Source organism: Hibiscus syriacus, unplaced genomic scaffold, assembly GCF_006381635.1.
Source record: "Hibiscus syriacus cultivar Baekdansim isolate YM2019G1 unplaced genomic scaffold, ASM638163v2 tig00111689_pilon, whole genome shotgun sequence".
Taxonomy (NCBI): domain Eukaryota; kingdom Viridiplantae; phylum Streptophyta; class Magnoliopsida; order Malvales; family Malvaceae; genus Hibiscus; species Hibiscus syriacus.
Genome location: NW_024063154.1, coordinates 528161 through 538852, shown reverse-complemented (window position 1 = coordinate 538852; position 10692 = coordinate 528161). Strand labels below are relative to the sequence as shown.

Here is a 10692-nt window from a genome sequence, read left to right as displayed (position 1 = left end):
CTTAAGGTTGAATCATGAAGCTAACCATCTCGATAAAGTATATATAACTCGACAAATGAATCAAAAGGAGAAGATACTGCCGCTGCATTTCCTAGTAATGAAGCCATTTCCAATCCCCCACCCTCCCAACATTAAATAGTTGCTAAAAGTGTACAACAAAGAATCTTATTTTACAAATGTAGGCCATCTATACATTTAGAATCCAACGCAAAAGAATTGACCTGATTCTGCATGAATGATCTGAAATACAAATACGATCTCTTGAAAAATTGTTGGAATAATTCTACTGTATTACTACAACATGGAAATAATATAGTTTTTCAAGAGTGGAATAGAATGCAGTACTTTATATTGCTATAAATGAGCAAAGGAAGGTCACTTTGATGCACCAAGAAAAAGAAGATATCTGGTTAGTGAGTATCAATGAGCTACTTTGTCTAGTTCAAAACCTCAGTACACCCTCCCTCGCTTCTTAGAAGATGAAGATTCCAGCTCTATTCCGATCTCCAGCTCCCTCTCTATCCAGGCTTCACTGTCTACCTCATCTCTAACTTCCACACACTTCAAATTCGCAGCTCTATCACATCTCCTCCTCTTAAAGGTCTCTCGAATCCGGTCGACATCAATCTGCTAAAGGTATTATGAACAGATACAATCTTAACACTTGAGTTTCCGATGATGAGATTCTCTGTTATTACTCACATTCCCCTTCCCCACTGTCGACAACAGTACTTGCATCACTATCACTGTTTGGCTTGGTAAACTTTCTTTTGCACTTGCTTGTTGTTGTCTAAGGCTACAGATGAAACAGTCTTCAAACTCAGGTTCTGGTCAAATTCCTTCGTTCTTGGCTGACCCTTATCCATCCTCAACAACACTACTTGCACCATTATCATTTGCTTGATGAGGGAAAACTTCTTTCACGCTAACTAGGCCAACACACTGACCCTTTCCAGCTACTTGTCCATAGGTTTGCCAACTTTACTATTCTCAGCTCCAGCAACAAACTGATCCTTTCTGGCTAAAAAGCAGATGACTGGCCCTCTCATGTCTTGATGATAAAGCTCGTCTGTCTGTCTTGCTCTAACCTGAACATCTGCTGAGTGACCTCTGCAAAATTTTGGGTAGAGTTCTAATTTTGGGCCAAAATAATTACGCATGCACCAAAACAATGAAAGATGATCATCACAGGTTTTTTCTTTTTTAGGAGAGAAAGAAGGGTTAAGACTACCATGGCGTGTTATGTTCAAGAAATGTTCCAATAGGCTTGTGTCATTTATATTTATTAAATAATAGGAAAACACAGGGTAAGGTTAACGAAGGTGATTTGAAAAAAAGTTCTGCGTGATCAATGTGTACCACTTAACAAATTGTAGGAGTAAATTACCAGTCACTCTTTCAATTATCAACTATAGTTCCTGTTCATTACAAATATAATGCCCATGAGTAAGACTAGAGCTGATAAATGTGAAGATAGGAAGATATCTGTCGTACAAACCTTGTAATGTTTGGGTGAAATATCAAATTCCAACCACCATACTTTGCCCTTCTCCATAGGAAGCTTTACCTTCTGAAATTTAGCAGCAAGACACATGGAACCAGCTGCAATATAATGGGTTTGTATTGCAAGCACAATGTAGTACAAAGCTGCTAGTTCAATTCATGTAGGTACTTAATATCATGAAGATACAAGGAAATGATCTAAAATAAGTCAACAATAGCATAAATATGAGTAGTTTCCATAGAATGAACAAAATAGCAAATCCTCACCAATCATTAACGAAATTCCATGCCACTTTAAGAGGTTAGGAAAAATTTCCAATTCTTAAAAAGCTGCAACAAGGGGCTTGTACGGGAGTTCGATATCAAGATCAAAAGCAATTGTTGCCAACAAAAGCCTCTCCTCACCAATATCAATTCCTTCTGCTTATCATAAACTTCCTGTGTAGCAAAGATGAAACACATTAGGCAAGCATGATATTGAGAAAACACGTGCTTCAGCCCTAGGCAAATCAGCATTACTCTTTGTCTGATACTGGAGCAGAAGGATCTCGTTATAGATAATTTCATAGCCCACAACAATACATCCTGCAACAAGCGTGGTGTTTCCTCGATTTTGCAAGCGAGAAATGTGCTTACAGTTGCAATAGTCTGTAGAGTTCACAAAAATTTAGGAATGAGAAACAAATCCAACTAGATTTGAACAACTCAATATACACTTTCACCTTGTTAAGAATTACCAAGTTTTCCATTAGACAATTCAAACATGACAAAAACTAATAATATTCCAAAAAAGAAAATAAAAAAGCAATACCATGTCACGGTACTATGCTATGATATTTCATTTCTAAGATGATAATGATATTCTGCTTCCAAAGAATGCAGATAGTGATAATCTAACTATTCGCTGATAATTGGTCTTGTGAAAGTATATTATGACTGCATCTTTTCATTATTAGCACCCATGCACTCAAACGCAGAGTTTCATATTTAGGATGAGAAAGATGCGAGTAAGCATTAACAGAGTGATACAATGACAGCACCGACCTGCCAATCATTCTTTGCGTGAGATTGACGCATGTAAAACCGGTGACACAGCATCATTGCACATGCTATTGCTACTTGAGGCCTGCAAGTAAATTTGTCTATCAGTATTAACAAGTTGTTACACATAATAAAACAACATAAAAAAAGGTTAATGCTTCAAAGCAATATCAAAACAACCACAAAATTGCCAAACTAAGGACTAAATGGTGATATAGGATGTGATTAACGTCTCATTAAGTTAAAGTAAAGAACTTCAAAATAGACATAGTCCCTGCTCTTACACTTTAAGTTTCATTCCAAGCTCTTGAAGAAACGAACAATACAACTTCCGCAACTGCTCCTCAGTTCCAACTTCGATTCCGTCCTTCCTAGACGGAGAATGATTCTCGATTTCTTCTCGGCTGAAATACCACCTGCGTGTGGATGAATGAGGCGCTGCTGATAAACACATCCTAGCTGCACACACCAAGTCCATGTGCAGCTGTTTTGCCAGAACTACAATAAAAGTATAACAAGCAGCTCAATAGTAGTGATGTTATCATAATGTCACATCTTTCTGTTAAACCGAGGAACCCAAGTAAAATTAAACGTCAAACAACATAACATGATAGCAAATAATACATCAACAAAATCCATACCATAATTATTAAAAAAAACTATGATACTTAAAAGGGTAAAATTTTCGAGATAATGTTCTCGAATTTTTTATTTAATGATATACGTACTCCCAAGATTAATTGCTCAAATAGGGCGAATTGCACAGTGTGGCCGTAGGTCGCCATACCTTCCGGGCGACCTACGGCGTGGCAGCTTCCCAGCATAGGTCGCCATGCACTCCGGGCGACCTACAAGGTCGCCATGCACTCCTGGCGACTACAAGGTCGCCAGGCACTCCTCCTGCTCCTCGCGTGATTCCTCTTGCCCTCGAATGCCCTCGCATAGCTCGCTCAAATGCCTCGGTCGGATGCCCTCGGTTGGATGACTTCGGATGCCCAACGTGTTGGAACGTGCATGACACATGCAATCTCTCTCATAGCTCGTCGGGAAGACATGCGACCTAGTAGGCCGCCCGGATGGCATGGCGACCTACGACCAACACTGTAGATTTCACCCTATTTGAACAATTAATCTGATGAGTACATTATCTCGTGAATTAATTTATTCGAGAACGTTATCTCGAGAGTTTAGCCTACTTAAAAGGGTCTTTTTCACTAAAAAAAAAGTAAATGTTTTAGTTTTAGAGAGAAATTAAACATAAACCCTTCAAGGAAATTAAACAAAATTCATTAAATTGTGGCGAAAAGCAGAAGGAGAGGGGGGGAGGGCAATGAACCAATATAATTCAAATTCTTTCGAAATTCTCAGCCGGATAAGATTTCTAAATTGAGTTGAAACAACGATAATTTCAAATTTTTGTCACCTAATTCATGGCAAACATAACTAAAGTTAACGTATAACACATAAAGAATTAAGCAATAAAAGCAATCTCGGAAAACTGGAAAATAGAAAAAGAAACAGTGAAAGGAAGAAACCCCAGAAAGAGGGAAAAGAGGAGAATTACCAGATGAATATTGAATTAAAAAAATAGGAAATTTAGGTACGGTTTGTTAACAGTAAAACCCTAAATTTCCGTTGCCTTTGAACTTGAAACTCAGCTGTTTGTTTGATTTTCAGGGGGAAATTACATTGAGCAGAGTTGACTCAGATCTTTAAGTCTTTTTCCTTTTTTTTTTTTTTTGTAATTATTAAAACCGTAGCTTGGCAGCTAACTATGCGCGTGAAGTGTGTTATCTGAGCGCGTGCTTTTGGTTTCCAAGTTGGGTTCTAATCTAAGATACTGATTCTAACTCTACTCGCCTAAGGCTGTGTCGTGCATCCCACTAAACTAGACTGTTCAATGTATTTTAATTTCGTTTAGGAAGAAAATTGTTAATACGTGTCTGATTGACATATTATTAGTAAATTTATTTGTTGAATTCGAATAAAATAATATTTCTAAACAATTTTTAAATTAATAATCTAATAATCAGTGTTCACAGTCCATTTAACAAACATTAATTAGCCATTTAATCTCCTTTAATGTACCGAGTATTGTTACTATCATCATCCTGACATGATTTAAAGAGACGAAACTTGTAGGGGATAGAAAAAAACAAATCTAGAACTCCTAGCTGTATTTTCTATCAAAATAAACTCGTGTCGTTCATTTCTTCTACAACTTCTTCTTTCTCTCATTGTCAGTACTTCCTCTTCCAGATATCTACCGATCCCTTGGTAGAAGTGTAGATTATGTCAGACTAGCATTTAATTAGTTTAGATGTTTTATGTCCATGGAATGTTGATCTTATTCTTAGTGGCACCTTCTTGAATTATTGGAGGATAAAAACGTTTGTTTCAGCTAATTGATCTCCAATTCTTTAACCTGAATAGGGAACAGGTAACAATCAGGGCATGATTTTTTAGAGTTAGTTAATGTTATAGGTTTAGGGAGAAACATACTCTAGGCATTCAAGCTTTCAGGCATTAATGCTGCTGGCCTGATATTGTAAATTTCACTAATGGATCTGGTATAGTTATGCATCCACAAGCTTAATGCTAATTAATATTGGCGTACTATTCTTCAAAAATTATTTCTTAGGAAGCTTGATGTAAACTAAATTTTGCGTCAAGAGCTTGAGCTTCGGTTAGTGCTCGACCTCTTAACTGTAGAATCTGTTTCCATTACAAACTTGTTTATAAGGGTGCTTTTGTATTGTCTACGAGCTTTTACCTGTAAATTAAGTTTAGGGATCGAGAACTACTATTATGAGCTGTGTAATTTGTATGGAAGAAGAAGAAAAGAGAACTGTATCCTTGTTGGAGTTGAATTTTCACCTGCTGCCGTTTCTCAAAAGCCTACTTGCGCTTCTGGCCATGAAAACATGGTTCAACTGTATTATCTTACCACACCAGAGCCTGGTGCTTTTGGCTACATTCCATGTTGGCTTAGTATTATTTTCCGTTTCTATTTATCTGGAATCTAAAGCCCAATTGATTTGCCTTTTTTTTTTGTAACGTAGGCCACATAAATATAGTCAGTATCACGTGTCTGATATAATTAATCAGGTCAACTTTAGACAAAAGCCCGAAGATGGAGAGGGTCCACTTTTGATTTGCTTGTCTCTTCTTTCTCACACCCCGCTTGCTGTTGTGGTTTGGCTTTTTACTGCTTTTGTTGAGTAACTTTAACGGCATGAGAGGGCCAAATTACAAGGTAGCTCGTTTTTTTAACCCAACAGCTCTACCTTTCTCTTTTCCCTTATGAGGGGCCACGTCCTATGAAGTATGTCCGAAACAAATTCTCCACTGAATCTAATCTCCAAAATCCAGCAGATAAAAATTTCCAAAAACATATTATTGTTCCTCAGTAAATCATCACGTCTCATACAATACTCGAGTGTTTCTCTCACTTTTACTTGCTGTTCTATCATCTTTGCTCTGGTTCTTTGAATATAATGTAAAAAAACTTAGCTACCCTTAAAGATTATGAATTCTTTGAACTAACATTTCTGGAAATTTATTGGAAATATTAATGGGATGCAGATACGATTAGATTGAACTGTGAAAAGGGTAAAGTTTATTGCTTCTTTGTAAGCTACTGGAACCGGAACTTTTTTTTCCCAAGGAATTTACCCACATGCCTATATTATAATTTTTTAATTAAAGAAATAACAGTCAGGCTTCATTGACGTGTATTTTTGGGTTTTCAAGCGGCAGCTTGACTGTAGTGAGGTTTGAGGAATGTATGAATTCAATTCCTTTCTTATCTTTAAATTGAATTTTGTATTCTATATTCATTAGAAGCAAACTTTGAATGCGATTCTCCTAATCATAAAAACAATTATTCTTTATTACATTTTAAATTACAAGTAAAACAAAGAGAGTTGGTCTTTGGGTTCCATTCCCAGTGTGACCAGATACTCTGAATATGCTGTCATGTATGACAGTATTTCTAAGAAAGCATGCTTCTAGAAGACAATTGCTTTAAGTTTAACCCGTCGTCTACTTTATCTCCAATCTTGGGGCAAGTGGAAAATTAGCACTAAAATTTTGCCTAATCGTCTTTCTGTCAACTGTTGGTTTCTAGATTTTGTCAATACATATATCTATTGTGACATTATTATATATATAATACGATTTACTTGAGAATATCTGAAATACGAAATACGAAGGTTTTGGTTACTGCAGATGGCTTTGCTTTTCACCAAATATAGAACTAAAATTTTGCCTAATCGTCTTTCTGTCAACTGTTGGTTTCTAGATTTTGTCAATACATATATCTATTGTGACATTATTATATAATACGATTACTTGAGAATATCTGAAATACGAAATACGAAGGTTTTGGTTACTGCAGATGGCTTTGCTTTTCACCAAATATAGAAATATCATTCTGGGGTGCCTTCACGGTGAAGGCAGATTCATTCAAGATTCTGCAGTTGGATAAAAAGAACCCTCTGGGTAGGTTATCAGACATGAATTGGCACGGAACTGGACCAAGATAGGTGACACGACAGCGTCACCTCACTGTGATAATAACCTTTTACACTATTCCTCCATGCATGTACGATTGAGCTTGAGCGTGACTGGTATAAGGAACCCATGTCTGCTTTTTCTTCTTTTTGAGAGAGGTTGGAGCCGTAAAGATGAGCTTTTCTGGATTCTAAGTTTGATGAGATGCCTTCTTTTTTGCGTTTAAAGTAGCATGTGCGCTTAGCCTGGTTCTTGAGTTCCCCTAGTCCAACAAAGCCACCCAACAGCTGACTTGACCAAAACTGAAACCTGCTTGATTAACCAGCCAACATGATGAACCATTTGTTTTACATCTATTTATATGCATGATCCAAAACAACAAGAAGTGTCCCAGAGATCGATTGCATTACAATATCCAAATCTCAATTTTAACCTAACTGTTTCAGCCTTTCAGGGATTTGGATAGTTTTGTTAGATGGAATTATCAAGGGCTGGATACTTTCTTTTATCTATAAAAAATCTCTTTAAGGTATCTAGCTGCTATGTATTGTATTGTCAGTTTGATATGCGAAAAGGGACTCTGGGACCAACAGCAAGTTGGTGTGATTAAAAGCTACAAGCCGAGGAAATTAAGGGGGAAAGTAAGCATGTGAGAATCACGTGCATGGAAAATCGACATGGAGCTTGTTTCTGGACCCCTTTTAGAAAAGCTGTAATAGACCTACCCTACAAAAACCGACCATATATTATATCCTTAATTTCCCTCTACTGGTTTCTGTCATTTCTAACTGATATTGTTTGACCATTGAGGAAGAAGATTGTAGAAAACATATTGAAAGCAGTAATGGCCGATTGGCAATGGAAGCATTATCATCTATCACTTTTCCTCATAAGTTGTAATTTAAATTTTTATCCACGTAAATAGAATCAAATCTTGGTCAAAGTATTTCAGTGTCCTTTTTAGAACACTTCCTTAACCCTTAATGTGTTTACATGTCTTAGGGATAGCTGGTTTTTCCATTATCTGCATTTTAACTAAGGTAACATCTCCTACCGGCTACCAGTAAGTGGTTAAAGTTTCGTATAGAGAACTTAAGCTTAAAGATTTGTTGTATTAATATTGTATCAATTTATATATCATTAATGAATCAAATTATATATATGTATATCATTATTTAAAATAAAAATAAATTATACTATATACCCTGAGAAATTTATAAACTATTGTGAGTTTAAAAAATCATTCAATTAATCAAATATAACAATCAGGTCGTGTCATTAATCTCAAATAAATGTTAAAAGATATCATTGAAAATATTTTAGAATTATTATTTTCAAGATAAATTATATTCCATGTCAGTATATTATAGTAAATTTACAAAAGTCATTTTATTGTTATTTATTTGTGCCCATTGTCATGTTCAATACTATACATACTCTAACACCGTCTTCCAAGGGGCCTCTCGCCTAGGTCAGTGCTTTAACTGTTTCCATGTCTTAGGGATAGCTGGTTTTTCCATTATCTGCATTTTAACTAAGGTCCATCTCCTACCGGCTACCAGTAAGTGGTTAAAGTTTCGTATAGAGAACTTAAGCTTAAGATTTGTTGTATTAATATTGTATCAACTTTATATATCATTAATGAATCAAATTATATATATGTATATCATTATTTAAAAATAAAAAAATTATACTATATACCCCTGAGAAATTTATAAAATATTGTGATGTTTAAAAAACTCATTCAATTAATCAAATATAACAATCAGGTCGTGTCATTAATCTCAAATAAATGTTAAAAGATATCATTGAAAATATTTTAGAATTATTATTTTCAAGATAATTATATTCCATGTCAGTATATTATTAGTAAATTTACAAAAAGTCATTTTATTGTTATTTTATTTGTGCCCATTGTCATGTTCAATACTATACATACTCTAACACCGTCTTCCAAGGGGGCCTCTCCGCCTAGGTCAGTGCTTTAACTGTTTTGGCATGATGATTCCATCAGCAGTTTCAGCTAAGAACATGTCTCACCGTGTTTCGTACCATTGTCGGCAAACCAATATTGGTAACTATTTCTGATAACGCTGTGTTGAACTGTAAATTATTAGTATCCCTAATTACACCTCTCATTATAAAGCGTAACCACTAATTCAAGGGGGGGAAAAGTGTATGGCTGGTTAGTGTTTTTCATTATGATGGGCTATAAAGAGGCAAGCATGGAAGAGCTTTCATGCTCCCTTTCCGCCTTTGATGGCTTAAGAGGGTAAGCATTTGGAAGAGATAATAATTTGTCATTTCAGTCTGACATAGGCTCAAAGGAATGTCTCGGAAAGGTGGGTTAATATACGGTTAATATACAGCATTACCGGATACATTAAAATGTATTTAATAAATTCGGTTTAGCGGTACCTAATGTTGACAACTAAAATGTTTTAACCGGTAAATTGGTTATTTGGTCGGTAAACTTTGGTTAGTATCTCATTTTTATAAAAGTGTCCATACTTTTAACATATCAAGTAAATTTTACCGTTTTGTTATAATGAATCTGGTTTTGTCATATTTTATCTGTTATATTGTAAATTATCTATCCTTTTTATAAAAGTGTTCATACTTATTTCACTGTGAAAATATATTTATTATCTTTAGTTAATATTGTTAAATTAAATCTAAATATATTTTATAAAATATCAAAACAATCAAATAATTTTTTGTGTAAATGAAATTATTAATTAATATTGTATGGAAAACATGAAACACTATTAAATAAATTGAAACATAAATTACATAACTTTCAAAAAGTATATATCTTTTTATAAAAGTGTCCATACTTTTCACTGTTGAAACATATTTATTATTATATTTGGTAATATTGTTAAATTTAATTCTAAATAATATTTTATAAAATATCAAAACAATCAATAAAATTTTGTGTAAATTAAATTATTAAATTAATATTGTAGGTGGAAAACATGAAACACTATTAAATAAATTGAAACATAATTACATAACTTTAAAGCAGTTTTAAATCCTAAAAAGTGTCGATACTTTTAAAAAATATATCGATCCAAAACGATATACCAGGTAAAATATGATAAAACCGGTAACAAAATGATAAAACCGGTAAATTTAAAAGTGTCGATACGTTATTAAGGATCGACCTTTGTGAATTTAAAAGAGAAGCAGTTATAGCGCCTATAATGTGTCGATACTTTAAAAAAATATATCGATCCACAACGATATAACATGTAAAAATATGATAAAACCGGTATCAAAATGATAAAACCGGTAAAATGATACCGGATATATTGAAGTGTCGATACTTTCGTAAGTACGTGTAATAAATTATCGACACTTTCAAAGAAATAGGTAATTATCCTTTCGAAAGTATCGACACCTGACATAAAAGTATCGACACTTTGTATTTGTATCGAATATAAATAACATATCCGATGAAAATATAAAGGCCATAGCTAATATCCTCTGAAAAAAGATAGAACGGACGAGTTTTTGAAATCGAAGAGTAATTGTTGCTGCATTTCAGAAGGCGTTTCTAAATCGAAGTTTGTTTGTTTGTTGCTGCAGTCGAATCGAAAAGTATGTTGTCGAAACCCTAATTTTTTTTAT

The 10692-nt window shown here is 34.5% G+C and overlaps 1 pseudogene; it reads right to left on the bottom strand.

The window, feature by feature from the left end:
* LOC120167614 lies at positions 1–3627 on the bottom strand (annotated as a pseudogene).
* Positions 3628–10692: the final 7065 nt, after the last annotated feature.